This window comes from Falco cherrug, chromosome 4 (genome assembly GCF_023634085.1).
Source record: "Falco cherrug isolate bFalChe1 chromosome 4, bFalChe1.pri, whole genome shotgun sequence".
In the NCBI taxonomy this organism is placed as follows: domain Eukaryota; kingdom Metazoa; phylum Chordata; class Aves; order Falconiformes; family Falconidae; genus Falco; species Falco cherrug.
The window spans coordinates 24,589,171-24,607,047 of record NC_073700.1 but is presented as its reverse complement, the minus strand read 5'-3'; the positions used below and the strand labels follow the sequence as shown (position 1 = coordinate 24,607,047).

At 41.0% G+C, this 17,877-nt stretch overlaps 1 protein-coding gene across 3 annotated transcripts in view; it reads left to right on the top strand.

The window, feature by feature from the left end:
- Positions 1-17,877, top strand: part of FGD5 (FYVE, RhoGEF and PH domain containing 5) — a 110,140-nt gene that overhangs the window by 14,754 nt on the left and 77,509 nt on the right. The window lies entirely within an intron of this gene.

The following is a 17,877-nucleotide window of genomic DNA, read 5'->3' as shown; positions in this document are numbered from 1 at the left end:
ACACATGCATATATGATGTATAGACATGGATGTTTTATTTCCTGCTAAGGCAGTTCTGCCTAAAATCTCTCTCAATGGATTTGAGCTTTCTAATATGAATGCCTATCAAACACAGCTCTACCACAACCACACCGGGATAAAAGTTACTTTGAACTCAAGCCTCGGGATATGAGCAGGCTGATTTCAACCATTTGAGAGTACAAGTGTGTTGGATTAAACTGTTGCAATACATGAGACTTGAGCCCATGAACTTCCCTTTGGTGCATTCACCTGCAGAGCCCTGGTGTTTAGCATCTGCTGATACCTTGTGGAATTGCTACGTTTTTGATGAATGGCCAAGTACAACTCTTTTTATTACACTTCAGAGAACAGAATGTGAGAGTGCTATTAAAGATTATAATAATATGGGAACCTCCACTACTGTGTGTGATTGGGGAAAAGCGGGGCAAGTGGGGGCCTTACATAAATTGACAGAATGAGAAGAGTCACTGTTCAATTTTCTTGCTTAAAAGGAAAGACCACGTGGAGTAGATTTAAGATAATTTCTAATTAGAGGCAATCAAGTTTATAGAAAAAGTCAATAGCAAAAGGGTTCTAGAAATATATCTTAGAATTACCATTGCCAGAATAGAACTTGGAATATTGTCCCCTGAAGGGCAGTTATTGTGTATCCCCAAAATTTAGTTATCTGGTATTAACAATTAAACTCTGATTTGAGTGTATGACAATATAGGTAATCATTAGTATTCTGTACAGTGAAGAAATAATGGGACAGAAGTGGAATTGGACAAAATTCCCCTGATCTTTCCCCAGTCCACATAGCCTATATCAGACTCAATTTTCATTTGTTTTTGAAAAGTCACTTTCCAGCCCCCTTTCTCTGAAGAGCTGCCCTACAAAGTACAAAGCAACACAAACCAGTTGTTCAGGCTGAAAGCAAGACAGCTGTGCCCCACCTCTGGAACAGCACACTGTAAACTGTAGCATTGCCTTGACCCTCAACAGCTACAAGTCAGAGCAATTTCACCAAAGTTACTTGCTAAACTTTCATCGGATGAGAGTCAGTTAGAATTAAAGTACTCTGGCACGTCTTAAAAAATTGCTTCACTAACCCAGCTTGACCTTCAGAGCATTAGCTGCGCATATGGCAGTGTGATAAACATCAAGGGGATGGGAAAGAGATACCTCAAACACTTATTTCATAGTCTACCACAGTACCATTTCCAGTGCTTTTAGGAGAGATTGAGAGAGTCTTTTATCAGGGTTTAGATAAGATCAGGAAGATGGCATGGGTTGGGTGTTTTCAGTTCATTTCCCCTTTTTGCTTTCTACTTAGTCCATGATTTGGATTTACCAGGTGTGCTAAGTCTCAATCCTTCTTTCTGCTAAGATGCTCAAAACCCAGAAAGGAAAAAAGATAGGGAGAAGAGAGGAATAAAAGGAATATACCTGCAGTTCCACAGATAATGCCACTGTGATGTTGAACATTCATAAGAAATGAGCTAAAAGCCCATGTTGCTGTTACCTGTACAGTCCTATACCCTTCTACATAAAATGGTCATCTATACATACTAGAAGAACCTCAGTCTCATCATTGTACTTAAACAACAGCAGGACTTGATTAGACTTTGACTGTCAAGGGAATTCTTGAGGGCCAGTGTGGGGATTCCAGTGCTCTGTGCAATGACACGAAGGCTCATGGTAATTCCCAGTAAGTCTCTAGTCTCATGCCTTGCAGTCTTATGCCTGTAAATTACTCCCAAGGCTCTGACTTTCCACTCCTTTTCAAGACATATGGTACCTGATTCTTCTCAGCTTTAGTACAGTCAAGAAAACTGATAACCTCTTCAGTATCCTGTTCCTTTGTAAATGTGTTTTATTCCCAAGGCATGTGCTTCTTTAAGGAAAAGATGGAGAAAAATTTGTCTTTAGTAGAAAGTCAGGGAAAAAACACAGTTTATGCGTGTCAGGCAAGTGATACTTTTCCTTTAATTTGGCCAGACAAAGCAGGAATGCACAGGTGCTTAGAGACTGATAGAACACTGTCAGTATCTGAACTGCTAGCGTTGGAGAGGATGCTTCATGGGTAAGCAGCTACATTAAAAGATTTGTAAGCAACCCTCTTTGCACACAGCCATAGTCAGTCTGCGCTTCTGCCAGGCCTACACACAAGATCACAGACTATATCAGTGCAGATCAATTCCAAAATGTATACCAAAATTGTATTATAGATAGACAGCAATAGAACCACTGCCTGTGGTTGATGGGCCATAGAGAGTTCAAATACCCCTCCTTTAAAAGGAGAAAAATCCAGTGGATGAGCAGTTACTTCTCCTCCAATGAGTATTTAGCTGTCCCCTTGCTCACCACTGGATTCATCAACCTGCGTTCTGTCAAATTATGCCACTTAAATGATTATATCCTCTGTGCTGCCTGCAGGTCATCAGTCACTGATCAGCTCCAAGACTGCAGCCAGGGACAGTCTGTATGACCATCTATTCTCTACCCTTCTGTAACATACACCAAAAAAAGCCTAACAAAAGCTAAGCATAATCAACATCTTCAAACATGAATTCTCCACCTAAAAATGGTCTGAATAATATGCTACTCAGACCTTCATATGCCCTTAAGCTTAAGGTGAAAATTAAACCATTAGAGTCAATTTCCTCCAAAACAGTACATGTTTTTAACCAATAAAATCAAGATGTCATATTCCTGGCGCGCTCTGCTCCTTCAAATGAGAAGCACATATGTTATATAAGATTAAATCACCAGCACTTAAGAGAGGCACAGTGTGGTATCTAGGCACAGTGTAGGAAGGATAGGGTGAAAGTCTAGAGATAATTATGTAATGGAAGCTTCAGTATAAATAGTTCACACATCAAAATAATAGTGACCAAGAAAAGACAATCAGTGTTGTCATGTTTAAAATACACAGAAATGTACAGGAATATTAATTCATCTTTTGTTAAAATTGTGAATCAATGTCATTTATATAACTTCAAGAAAATTCACAGTGCTCTAATTTACATAAAAGACCAATAAGTTTCCAAATAAAAAGAAAGTTCTTAGAAAATCCAACACAGCAATACTGTTTGTCAAAGTGGCAGCATGTCAGAGGTGCTCAGATACTGTAGTGAAAGACAGATGGGCAAGCCGGAAGAGAGATGCTTATTTGAGGAGAAACGCTTATGAAGTTCATAAGTGTACCTGATGTGATTTGAGAATAACTATGGAAAGAATTCATCAACTCTTCGTCAAAGGCGGATGCAGAATTGAGCTCTGCTCTTGATCCACATCTCTAACGTTTAAAAATTAAGTTCTTGCTGAGCTAAGGCTCAGTAAGGGTGTCAGTTAACCTACAAGGCTGATATTTAATGCTTAGCGCAGAGAGGCACAATTTGAAAGTCTGATGCATACAAGGGCAGAAGCAAAACTTCAGGACCATTCTATGAAGTCCAGCGGAGTAAAGTGAATTAAACCTGCATGCACCCATTAAAGCAGGGGGAAACTGAAGATGCCGCCTCTTCGTTTCTTTAAATTCGTTGAATAAATCAGGTTTTCTTCACCAGTTTCTTCACCTTACTGTCCTCCGTTTTCTTTCAATTATTGAAGACATTTGAAACAATATAACTTCTAAATAATACCCGCACCAGAGTGTTAAATCTCCAAGCATGATATGACTGAAGCCTTTAAGAGTGTCTGCTTTCAAATGCCTGCCATAGATCATAGTCTTTGTATACTTTCCTCATTGCCAAAAAGTTGTGGAAATAAGTATGTTGGAAGGTTGTGGCTCACATATTCCATCAGTCATTCAAGAAAATGTAGCTATGATTGTGGTTCATAAAACAACTCTGTTCTCCTATTAGAAAAAAACCCAGAACTGTTTCTAAAAAGGTGGGTTGTTTTACTGCTACTTCATATTCTTCAAATTCACACACTTAAGCCCATTCCAAGCTTATGAGAAAGCTGGAAGTGTTTCTCTAAAGGATACTAGAAGAGTTTAGGAAGTCTCTAAGTCTCTTCACAATTGGTTAGAGATCTCTTTCATTCAAATATTGATCAGACAATCAACAAAGAATTAAAAGGATTTTACTGAAGATGGCTGAGATTAGAGTCTGGCCCAGTGGATCTCTATTGCTTGTAAGCAGAAAGCACTTTTTTTTATAATAAATGTCATTACCATTCTTTTCCGTTAAAGACTTTTACCCTTTAATAAGAGGGTAAGTAGACAAAACTTTCCTCCCCAATGGTGATCACTGGCCCCCATGTGCTGTTGTCACAGATAGGCAAGTTTGTAAAAGCCTATGTAAGAAGATGGGTGAGAAAGAAAAAGTGCATAGATTAAAAGAGGAGATCATCTGCGTGCTAGGGAATTAATTGTTGAGCTAATACCGTCCAGTGTCTATGGCTGAACTATGTGGCACTCAAAAGTCCTTAAATACAAAACACAGTCTGTCAGTAAAACATGAACATAGAGATGCTAACTCCCTGCTACTTTGAATGCAGTGATGAGTAGCTGAGCTTGGCCCTCAGACAGTCATTCTTCTATAGACACTTGAAGTTTGGACAGTCAGTGGAGCTGATGGTGGAGTGGAGATTTTGCCTGTGTTTCTGTCAGGAACACTGTGTGCAACTCTCTGGAGCACAGAATCAAGCTTTTCGACAGGTTTCAGTGAATGCATCTTGCCAAATGCAAAAACATCTTCCCACTATCTCTTGTGGTTTATATTGCATTTGGAAGGGAAGTGCCAATTTGTGACCTGATTTAAATAAGGCAAAGGGCAAGAGGTAAAACAGCCAGATACAGTGATCTGACCTAAGTTCATTGTCTAAGTAAGGACTTTTCAGGTAAGAAAGCAGGTAGATGTGCCCTCTGCAGGCGACCATGCTGCTTTCCCAAATAATTCTTGTTGCAATTTGTGTTTCCCTGTCATTCTGGGGACATTAACTGCGGATCCCAGCACACACCGAAGTTTTTGGGGAGATCACTGGGGTAAGGGAGCAAAAAGCCTTTCCAAGACAGTAATTGTAGTTGCACATTAGTTTTACTGTTACTGCTGAACTCCCAGGCTCAGGGAAGGAGTGGTCCTTAAAATTGTGCATTTACTGACCCCATATACCATCTCGATTGCAGATCAAAAGTTCCCCATGACCACTCCCTGAGGGTGTGGCAGGTTATTGTCTGTGTAGGTCCTGTTTCTCCCCTGGTGTCTGATTCCTGCAGCAGTTCTACAGTGCACAGGCTTTCTGTGAAAACAAAGGAGCAGGTAGAGTGGGTCCAAGCAGGAGTCACCACTTTGGCAAAGAACATAATTGCTTATCACAAAAGGATTACAGCTTCTTGGTAAAGTCTTCTAACCAAGTAGCACAAGCAGATATGACAATGGTTTAGCATTTGAAGTGTGGTACTACGCAGCTGGCAGAAGAATCCTAACAGCAATGTCACCATTTTGATCAATTCTGAGAAATACAGCTGTGATATTGCAACAGATAAGCACGGCAAATAGCCACTAGAAACTCCTGAAGCCTTTCACTCCTTGGATAAATGCAGCAGCAATAGGTATGGCTAAAGCACCTGATTGCTTTTGATACAGATGCAACCTGCCCCTTCCATTGATAATTAATTCAGTTGAACTGTGGCCCTAAGAAAACCATAAGGCTATGGTTGTTTCTGCCTCAGCAAAGAGCAAACGAGGGGGAAGAAATCTAAAGAGAGAAGCAAGAGAGTCTCATACACAAGGAAGACTTGTGAAAGGAGAAGCAGCACCAAATTTCCAGATGTTTCTGACATTTTCTAGAAGACAGAGGCAGAAGAAAGGCACATGATTTGTTAGCCAAAGAACAAGATTTGCTCTGTAATATGCTTGCCCATATGTTGCCCATATCCATACTATTCTCATCCCAAAGAGCAGCCCAGTTACTTGTTTCTTGTCAAGGGTAAAACTCAAAGATAATTTTCTCAAGAAGATAAAATCAACTCATGCTTTGTTTTTTCTACTTGTCCCAGCTAGAGCTACTCAGTACAGGCATGACTGTCAGAGAGTATCCAGAAAAGACACCCATTTTCAACACTGTTCAAACTGTGTTTTGGCTTACTGCTGTATACAATAATACCAATGCTACCGATAGTTCATGCTGTTTTACTCTGCATTTGGAGCAGAAGCAAGGTAATTCTAGGCTAGACCTGGAGACAAACCTAAGCAAAGTAGCCTCTCAAGGCACCTGGATTTGGGAGGAAAGTTAAGCCCAGAGCTACAGATTCAGCCTGGATTTCAGATAATTGTTTTAGGAAAGATGTTTCCATCCTTTCCTCTTTTTGCTTTCTCAGAGAAACAAATCCTGGCTGCTGATGCTACTAATTTCCTAGTTCTCTGCCCCATAAAGCCCTGCCCTGTGCCTACATTAAGCTAGCATGCACCCGTAGCAGTGATGAGAAGCTTTACAAGGGGGAGAATTTCCTTTTTGTAGGTCGAGTGCTTCCTAGGGCGGGTGACAATGTTAATTATGTAGGTAGGACAGAAGTGGTCTACTACTGGGGCTCAGGTCCCTTAAAGACCTGTATGGGTCTATTGTGTGGAATTCTGCTGACAGTTTTTAAGCCAAGGAGAAATGTGGTGATCATAGGCATTGTGATAAGGTATTTAAAGAAGCATAATTTATTTTTAAAAAATTATACATATATATAAAAATATACGTACCTTTTCATTATGTCAGTGTGGAACACATGCGGTGCTCTGGATCGGTGCGGTTGGGAGAAAGTCCCATAAAAATGCTGTAACAGAGGGAAGGAGGATCAGGGGATTGAGCCTAGAGACCAGGGAAAGAGACATTTTCACTTCTGAGCTGGTGAACATGATGGAAAATAAAATCTCAGAAGTTTTCATCAGTTGTTGCATTTTGCAGCATAAAGCTGAAACAAAGTTTTTTAACTTAATTGCAGAGCAAGGGATCCCAGTGCTATACCTTAACTTCAGGCTGTGCACAGCCTATTGAAATTCTTGACAATAGCCACAGCCAGCTCTGAAATGAGTCATGTCTTTATTTCTGTTTACTTTAGTATTGTCTGAATTGCCACAGGGAGTTAGAAGGTGATAGTGGTTCACGCAGGATTTCCAGCTGCTCAGAGACAGGGAGCAGTCTGTGGGAGATAACCCGTCGCTGCTTAGGTCTGGGCACAAGGCATGCTTCACCTTGTATGTTCAGGCAAGAGAGGAGTGGGGAACTGCCTTTCCAAGACAGCAAGGACAGAAAAACAGCTTTGGTGGTGGAGCTTTTCAAACAAGCACCTTTGAGAAGTGTCTTTGGGCAGTATTGTTAATGTCTTGTTAATACTGAAGAAGGAGAGATTTTAATACATTGTCCAGATTTAGGTAATAATCTTGCAGCAGCTCCATGCCTGCTCTCCTGTTTCCTCATATCCATGGAGCTGTTTGTCCTGGTTCAAGCTGAGGCTGCAGGTATGGGGAGAGAGTACAGTCAGGAAGACAATATGATCCCCCGTCAGAGTTTTGCCTTGCACCTCACCATCACACAGTAGGTGCATCCCAACATAGCCTCCGAGGGCTGCCACTGCTCAGCCACAACATGCTGAATCTAACTCTGGCTTTGTTTATCATAGAATCACAGTCCCATATACCTCCCAGGAAATGGTCCCAAGTCCTCAGTAGATGTTGGCTTTATTAGCAGCTGGACTCTATTCTGATGACTACTTTTCTGATCAAATTACAGTGCAGAGGAGGAATGTATACATGTGGCCATCTTTATGTCCTGAGGGCTTATATGCCTAGGTAGAGTTCTTTGTCTTCTATTTCCATTACATGAACCAAAAATGTATTTCAGTGGAGTTACACAAGAGGAGAGAGTCTGCTGTGTATTGCAGGTTTGCCCTGGATGATGTTTATGGGGCACAGAAGTGATACTGGTGAGATTTAAGCATTCCTGGCACCACAGAAAAAAAAGCATGCACTGCAGACAGGGTGGTGAGAGTACAGATTGGCAAAATGCAGCCTGTTCGAAATGGTCGGGTCTTTTACTGTCAATGAGTGTTCTATGTATGCCTTTCTCCTCTCCCACCCCCACCCTGAGCCTTACTGAGAAGATTTATTGAATGAGAGATTGCACATTACAATTCTGCAGCCTTTCCAGAATCCACTGCTCAATGATATGGGGTATGTCTCTAGATTAGATTTGTAACAAACCCAACAGAATGCTATAGCATTTTAAATGCAAATCTAATCTAGTAGTTTATGGTTTGTTGTGTCACCCAGCAAAGTTATTTATAATGTACAGTGCATTTTTAATTATCCTACAAGAATTCTTCTTTTACAGGACCCAAAGGCAGTTAATGTAAAAACTGCCTTAAAGATTTGCTGTTTGGTGGCATACAACAATTAATTTTATCTTAATCGACCAATTAGAGTTAACAGATGGAAGAACATAAGTAAGAGGCACTGTGTTTTGCCAGGACCCCTCTTAAAGAGCTTATCTATAAAAGGACCCTTTCACTTGGATTAATTAGATGCTATCTTTCAAAGGCCTAGAGTAAGCAGTTTTAGACCTACCATCAGTGAACACCTTGTGGTGTTCTGACTCATGCTACACCAGCTTTATCAGTATCACAGGGATGCCCTCAGACTTCTTTTTCTCAAAGGAAATACAGCTAGGTACTGATGAACTGAGACACGTGATAGTTGCTTGGGTCTGTGTTCAGCAGTCTCCATCCAGCCATTCTCAGCTGTTTCAAATTAAATACCCCTTCAGTCTGTTGGCACTTCATCCTTATGTCTTGAATACATTTAGTAAATTTGGACCAAGAACTCGGGTGTTAACCCACTGCATCTCCCTGATGGGTCCTCTAGGCAGGCAGACCTATTAAAAATAGCCAGTTTGGCGTTTCTGATGAAAGTTTCTCAGTGAGGCTCGTTGACCCTCTTACATTTCAGGTATCAGACTGCATTCTTAGTTCTGAGAGTTGGCTAGGAGAGCTCAGAAAGGTTGCAGAAAGTAATGGATTGTATACAGCATGACATATCTTTGAAGTCAAATCTTCTGGTCCTTAAATAGATAAGGACAATATGTGAGCTAAAACTGAGCACCTCAAAATCCTTCCTTTAAACTTTTTGCTTTCACATTGTCAGGCTTAAAAAGTCCATACAATGGCAGTGAAATAAAAACACATCACAGTAAATACACTCAGGCTAAAGAGCCACAATGAAAGTGACATATCGTAAGATGACAAAAATGTAAAAACATATTATAATCTGTGCTGGACAAACAATTTATCATGCCATTTGATTGCAGTTCTAAGGAAAAGCATTGCTTCAGTGGCTTCACGAGAAATGAAATATGTGTGCCTAACTGAAAAGGCCATGAAAAAAACCCCAGCAAACAAAGGAATTCTGTAGTTCCCAACATTTTTTCTGATTGTTTAATTTGCAAGTAAAGAAAAAAAAAAGAGATACTGAAGTAAATTGTGAACTAAAACATACTTTTGAATTGCAGAATTAAGATGGTTTTGATTTTCCAGAATTGGGGGGGCTGGGGGGGGAGAGAATTAATTAATAGTTTATAATCCCAGCCAAATGTCACATATCTATGTGATTTTCAGTCACGACAAGCCTCGTTTCTCAACTAAAAAAGCCTCAGCCAAGCAGAAGTTCAGCCAGCTCTGATTTTAATCTGGGAACTGAAACTGATGTTTTAGGAGACAGAGGAGAGCCAATGAGCAGATTCATTCAGCCCGATGTATTAGCAGTTAAACTCTGTTTCTCTCTTTCTGGAAATACTCTGCTTTAACAACCGAGTGAATCTCTAAAATGCAAAACAATTCAGTTCACTTGATATTTCCCCCAAACATCAGGGAAGAAAAGCCAGATACAAGGTCTTGGTTAGTTTAGAATTCCAGGAGCTCTGTTTCCTGGTAGGTCTGCAGGATAACTGAGTTTCAAATCCAGTATGCGCATTCAAGTCCAAAGGGAATACCTGCTGGAAGGACAACCATGAATATAAGAGGTTTCTTAGTAGTGTCAGTTCCTTTCATATGTCCTCAGATCTCTCTGAAAACTGATAGGAAAAGCTGCCAAACCTCCCTGCCCTTCTGATAGGGAGGTGTTTTTGCACACTCAGCTTGCAGGAGCTCAGAAACTTTAAAACCCAAGAGACTGGGCACTGCTTTGTTCAGGACTCATTTTTGTTTGGGGGAGAGCAGCATTCTGGACAGTCTCCCTCACACTGTCTGAGGTCACTGACACTTGCAGTACCAGCACTAAGAAACACTATTAAAATGATGCAGGAAAAAAATCGCACTTTTCAGTGTTTTCCTACCACACGACCAAATGACAGGACAAGCATATGCTGGCCTTAGAGCAACAGACAGCTGTTTTCAACTTGTGTTTCAAGGGATCTGCTATCCAAAACTCCCCAACTGTTCCCTTGTAGGAAAATGATGTTGAGGTCTTTGCATGAGGCTAAGGCATATTTAGCACAAATTGCCACTGCTTCAGAAAGTCTCTGTGGGAGGGATTTAGCCCAGGGCTGACCATTCATAAAAATGGCCCTCAAGAGTAAAGGACATTTTTATCGATAGCAAGAAAGGTTGAATAATCTGCACAAATGCCTTTGTGGCTCTGGCAACACAAACAGCTGGAGTAATGCTGCCAGCAGTAAGAGGGGTGTTCGTTGGGTCTCACTCCAGTCAAAAATACTTTGTTCTATTGTTTGGTTTTTTTTAATAGGGAATATTACTTCTGTCATCTAGACAGGTTTCCTTCTGATCTAGCTTCACTGCATTTTTCCCCTGGTTTGTTACCAGAACCTAGCTACATGGTATTGGTAAAGCAGCTGATCCTGCTAGTACAAGGAAATGACAACTCCCCTTCTACGTTAAGAGTCCTGCAAAGCAGCATGGTGTTCATTATGTTGAATTTACTGTGAGTATTTTCCATGAAAAGTATGGAATAATGAACTGGCAATAAAATGAAAATAGAACATAAAGACTCTGGTTCCAAGTTTTCGTGACTATGTTACACTGCCAAAAATAAACAAAGAAAGAATAATCAGGATCATCCCCTTGATTTCTGACCTACAATATGTGCCATGTCATCAGACAGTTTCTTTTTGTGTCATGTATCATCTTTTTCTAACTAGATCCAGAACTCATAGTCAGAAAACCATTTTTAAATGTATCATAGTCAGAAAAGTTCCGATATAAGTGGAATCTGGATAAGAAAACGATACTGTGTCAGATGCTTATTTGGGGTACAGGGCTATACTCTGTTGATTTGTACATCTGAGGATCTGAACAGCTGTTTATGATTTGATTGCCCTGATAATTCAGACTACCACCTGAAAACAGAGTACGCTGAAACATTTTCCGAAAGGGAAGAATTCACAAAAGCATTCTGTGTGAACAATGTGTCTATTTTGACAAACTCTAAGGGAAACTCCTATATGCTGTAGCCTAAGATACAGAAAACCCAGCCTCTGCTTCTCCCAGGTCTGGTTTTCATCCCAGATCACTTTCAATCAGTCAGCTCTGGGAGTTAGATTCTGAGTTTCTCACAACTCAGTGCCTAAAACACCAGTCACAGAGAGAAAGAAATACTCACAGGTTTTGATCTCAGGACAATCAAAACCGGACACAGTTCTTCTTCATTTCTAGAACATCTGAAATAATTTATTTTCAGTTTTCTGAGGCTCAAAAATTTTTTCTAAGCTTCTGGTGTGCACCAAAGAAAAACAGTTGTCTCCTGGTAAAGTCCTCTACAAATTGAACAGTTCAGATTCTGCCGTAATCAGTTTGCCATTCTACATGTAGCAGATAAAATACTTTTTTCATCACTGCTTTAAGCTGTAAAGGAGTTCAGAGTGTTTGACTTTCAGAATCTGTGTAAAAGTAAGTGTCTCAGATGAAAAGCTGTGTGAATGTGATGACAATTCAACCAAAAAGCTTCAAGGCATAAAGAGGAGCAATACTATAGCAGGATGCTATTCTAAAAGATATCTGAGGACTTTTCACATAGGTCAACATGGCATCACTTGAACCATGAAATCTGTGTGACAGACCAGAGAATTCAGAGAAGGGGACCATGACAGGAAGTTGGGAAGATTTGTTGGAAAGTCTTGAAGCATGTCCTACTTAAAGGTACTGATTTTCATTTCAGTGATAAGTGAACAGATTGTTTAGGGCAGAGAACAGCATACCTGCTGCAAAACATCATGCTATACTATATGGTACTGGGCCAGACAAGATCTTTTGAGTGGTTAGAGTTATCTCGTGACCTTTCACAACCTTTTTTTTGCCAGTGGCTCCAACACCACAGTCTATAAAGCAATGCCTGCCTTCAAAGGGGTTGTTGAGCACATCAGTGATTTCCCCATGTCAGCCAGCTATTTTCCTATGTCAGTCATGTAGCCAACCTACTGGGAGTGTATGAATCACTCACTCAGGTTACCACATCGCTTATTCTGCCAGTGTACCTTCATTCCCAGAGTAGGGAGACAACTAACATCCATGCTTTGATACAGCAGGCAGAGGGCAGCTGCAGAGAACGACCAACACCAAATGGTAACAAGGCATACCTGGATACTTTCAAATCTGTAAAGAGACTAGGCAGCTTCACTGCATTTTCCACAGCTCATATGGATCCTATCTTTCCTTGCACTAGTCTCCTTCCTGATGCACTGTAGGATACAGGTCTTCATGCCCACAGTGTACTCTTAAAAGTAAACGGCACAAAGTGGTTGCAGAATACACTGCAGTGGTAAGCAGGACTGTGCACACACCAGGACATACCGGTGTGTGTATACCCCCATGGCCCCATGGACTTGTGCACCCCACATTAAAGTCCAGACTATGGTGTTAAAACAATTTAAGCTAATATATTCTGCTACTGCCTAGTCCATCCTCCTCCTTGACCCTCACCATGTCCTCTTCCTCTACATTGTTCCAGGGGCTTGTTTCACCCTGTTCAGAAAGCTAAATAGGCAAAACCTATTCACTCTTCTGGTGCTGAGCTAGTTTCAGGTTGAGGGCCCAGGCCATGCACACTAGCTTTATTGGTCAAATGGAAATGGAAGAACAGCCTGACTCTCCATCCTACAGCTATGCTGTCAGATGTCTGACTGTAATATACACATACAAAGAGAAAGTGTTTTGCCCCCTGGAAAGTGAAACAATAAATGTGGAGCAGATCCTAAATCTGCCTGTACATAGAACACTTTATTACAGAGATAGAAGCGAGATTAAGCCACAGAAAACCGCTTGATGAGGGCCAGCTCTTGTCTTTTGTATCCCTGCTTCAAGCTGTCATAACTGGGCCATGGCTTCTGGCCACATCATTACACAACCTCCCTGGGATGACAGTTCTGATGCTGTGTATATTGCTGGCTGCTTCTGCTTGCCCCCAGAGCAGAAGCCTGGGCTACACTTTCCACACTGGTCTGCTGCTGAGCTCTCTGCAACGTCAGCAAAGAATCAGTGCTAGTTTAGCCTGTGTGGGAGGTGTAAGGACAGGATGATTTGATCTGGAGGTGGACAGAGGAACACTCTCAGTCTCTCTATAGAGTCTAGAGGAATAAGGGAGGCTGTATTTAAAATGGTTCTGAGGCTTGTTCCTCTACTCTTATTGCATGGAGTGCTGTTTCATAACACAGCTCATTCCTCATCTTTTCTTGTTCTTTCACAGTTTATAAGACGTGATTTTACTTGTCTTAGTCCTAGGTCAAGAAGTCTGCCACAAATTGTCTGTCTGTCTAGGCATTTAGACTTGTTTGTTGCCTTAATACATACAGTAGAGGAAAGTTCTAGCCACCACTTGAAAAGATTCCCTGACACATTTAACATACAAGCATTAAGGTTTCAAGTTTTGGGAATTTTTTCTATGTCAGTATTCCAGTTCTGGAGCTCAACAGTAAAGATGCAGGAGTGCTAAACATCTGATTTCAAGCAACAAGGTTTTGTGTACCTGTGTCATTGTAATCTGCTTGTTATTTGAGAGCCATGAAAAAATCTCTTTCCATTTTCCATTAAAATTTGATGTCAAGCAAACATACAGATCAAAATAGATAGAAATTTTTTACCTTCTCACATTACTCTAGCAACTTTGATGGACTTGACAGTTTTGAGGAAAATGTAGAATATGGCTATTAGGGCTTGAATTTGAAAGGAATAGGCTAATAGGTTTACAGTATTTTATCCTGAAATTTTTAAATGTCACTTTGGGGCCCCACCCAAACTGAAATTCTTGGATTTAAAATTAGCACCTGAACTTCATCCTATAAATCCACCTCATTATGGCTTTTTTTCTATGAAGTTTACTTCTGAGGTCCATAAAGTTTATTTTTAGGGTCCATTAATAATTTGGAACCTTAAATCATTCATCAAGCCTCAGGAAGCCTGAGAGAGCCCAACCAAATTATTGTTTTGTTTTATTGTAAATTGAAGCCAGTCCCATACACATATGTACAATCCTGCATGGGAGCTACTGGTTCATTCTTTCTTTTTCTGCAGAGTTGGTAGCTTGGGATGCAGTTTGACACCTTATCAGCATCCACTGTTCCTATACTTTTCCCTTAACTCCCTTCTAACCTCAGTACCATTCTCAGCCTGAGGCACATGTCAAATGAAGGGTTTATGCTGAGTTACTGAAAGGTTAATTCTTTGTGGGACAGTAATATGTAAATCACTGTGACATCCCCTTGCGTGCTGCTACTGAAGGCACTCACACTGCACACTTGGGCACTCTTGTACTGCTGGGTCTGAAAGACTGATGTCACTGCGTTGAAAGGGACACCTTAATTGACATACATTACAAGCACTTTGGAAATGGCAGTTACAAATCACAAGTATCCTACTGTTCCTAATACCGCTTTTGAAATTGCGTGTTCTGCCCTTACTCCCCCATGTGCATAACCAACTGTTATTCTACTTATGCACAAATGAAATTGAAATCAGTAGTGCTATGAAAATGCTTAGAGAAAACTCTCATATTTGAACTCATCATGTAAGTTGTTTGTAACTTCTAAGCAAGGCAGTACTTGCAAGAAATTTGTGTATTGTCTGAATATTGTAGCAGATTCGGACTTTGTGAAGTTATAGTGGTGCTAATTAGCTGCTACTTCTCCTAATTTAAGAACAAAATCTGTGTTTTTTTTAAAAAAAAGAACTGAAAACTGTCATTACCAGCTTTAGAAGTATAATTTTCTCTGTTATCTAAAAGGCTTTAGGAATACTAATTTTAAGTCTTTTCCTGACATAACTCCAGAAAACTTAAAAAAAAATCCAAGAGTGTTTCCCACAACAAAACCAAGCCCTCTGTCTTCCACCAGTTCTGCTGTCTTTTGGAATCCGGTGCCAAGAATTCATATTTCTATTAATAAGTAGATCACTAAAAATTCTGGGTGCAGCAGATGATGATTGATTCAAGTTCAGTTTTCTGTTTGTCTTTCACTGACACCATTTCCAAGCTGGCATCCTCCTTTGAGTGTTCACTTCTATTATCACTTAAGAATTATGCTAAACTGGATCTTCTCAAAGGATTGTAATGAGTTGGATCCATGCACCGCTGTAATGATCACATTTGCCTAATTGACACCTAATCACATCTCAGTCCAGGCTAGATTCCAGAATCAATAGTTTAGTCCCAGCTGTACTCTTGAGTCTCAGGACTGTATGTGCAGAAGTACAGAGCAGCTGCTGTATTGTACAAACCTAAAGACACTAAGGAGTAGGACTTGTAAAGATATTCTAGGTCTGTGTAGCTCAGCTCATTGTGCAGCCATGAGACTCATCTGGACCCAGATTCTTACATATTTAAAACTTTAAAACTCTATTATGCTTGTAAGACAGGAGAGCCCACTGTGTGTAACAAACATGCCTTTGTTCTGCCTAGCTCCATTTGCAAAACTCCCACAGCATGATTTATCCAGACCTTTTTGTAAAGGGTCTACCCACCATTTTTTTATAAATTGCAATTCCTTGCGCAAGTGGCACTACCTCAATCTTCCATTGTTGGTGTTCTTCTCCAGTGTGTGCCATTGTGCAGAAATCATGCCAGCTTGGCTGCTTGAAAGCAACTGAGAGGCTGTAACTCGAGAACACACACCCCCAGCAGAAAACAGCAACGCTAGCAAACATGACTGTTAAATAGTTCCAGGTAGATCTCTGCATCTCAGCTTGGCTACAAGAATGTATACATTATTCTATGCCTTAATTTAAATAAGCATGGGCATGATTCTGGGGGTACCCAACCCTCGTTGACTTAAGGGCTGGACCATAATAGTGAAATCCTTTTTAGTTTGCAATCAACAGGAAGAACAGAAGCAAAACTGTATCCTAAGGGAGATGAACGGAGCAGTTCTGTTTTAGATGCTGGTAGGGATCTACAGTGTCCAAAGCCTTCAGCCTTAGCTGTATTTTAAATATATTACTCTGGGATTAACCACTTTACACAAATGACAGCCAATGCACAAAGAATTTAAGAAACATGTCGAAGATAATAACAAAGAATTTGTAGTAGGGCAGGGGTTTCAGCTTTGCTTCCCAGATGGTGGTCTCCCCACAGAGGTGTATGTCTCAGAGTCTGAGATGACTACCAGGTGACTAGCTGAAGATCACTTCTTACAGAGGACATCTTTCCTTTCTCCTTATTAATGCAGTTCTAGGTGGTTGGCTTATTCTGTCACTGATCTATGAGAGGAATAAATCTTACAGAGGATTCAGAGTGAAATCAGAGGGTCTTATTCTGCTCAAAGATCACAAGTATAAATATAAAGTGACTCCACTGGAGTCAGGATGAATTCCTCCCAGTTTTACACCACTGCATCCAAAGTCAGACTGTCACTAAGATAAGTCATTTTATAGAGGCAAACAGGGCAAAAGTGCTGACTGGTTTAATTGTCAGGCCATTTGTGCTGTGACTAGGAGTTGCTCAGCAAATCACTTGAAACCCATCCTGATGATTAGTGGATGTTTTCCTTATCTTCTGTCTCTTGACAGATGTGCAGTATGGAAAGTTTCAACATGATGCAGATATATGGCCTGCATGGTCTGGGAAGGAAGAAGAGTTTCACAGCACAAAATGGAGACTTTTGTCATTGCCAAGCACTCAGGTCTTCATTTTGCCCCTCTTGGTTCAGGTTTCCAAGCATTGCAAGGATTCAACATAGCATAGGTTACCCAAGATGGGAAACAATAGGGTGCTGAAGAATAACAGGGCTGTGATTCAGCAAGGGAAAGAAGAAAAAGAGAAGCCTAAAGAAGAGCTGTGCTGATGCCTTAAGGAAAACCTCTGCTGGTGCTGTTTTATGGAAAACTTCTAGGTGCCTGTGAAGTTAATGATTTAGTGAAAGTAAAAGCTCTGTGGTGGCTCACATGCGATGTAAATAATGTGCTCAAAGGAGTCTATAAACAGCAGGGCTGCCTTTCATAACCTATTATGTATTATCAGCCTCCCCATCGTACCTTCTGGCATGGTGGGGCGTTGGGTGCGGTGCAGCTGAGCGTCAGCCCTTGCTAGTTCATTGCCAGGTCATCTCTGGGGAGGAAGTGTTCCCTGTTTACAGGAAATGCAGGACAAGGGCCGGAGGGCCAGGCTGAGCGCAGGCTGAGGCCACCACAGCTTACTGCCTCTCCAGCGTGCCTGGGAGGGCAGGGAGGGGGTGTGCCACTTGTCCAAGGCCCAAGGACACTGTGTTTTGTTTTCAGGCATGTCCAGCTTTTACTGTTGCTTTGTTTTTTCTAGTGGTTTAAAGCCACAGGATTAGGGAGGGGAATGGTGCTTGCAGACAGTGGTTCACCCCAGGGTACATGTGGCTGAGCCTGAAACATCAGGTTCATCCATCCCAGCACATCTGGGACATGGCTAGTGAAACCTC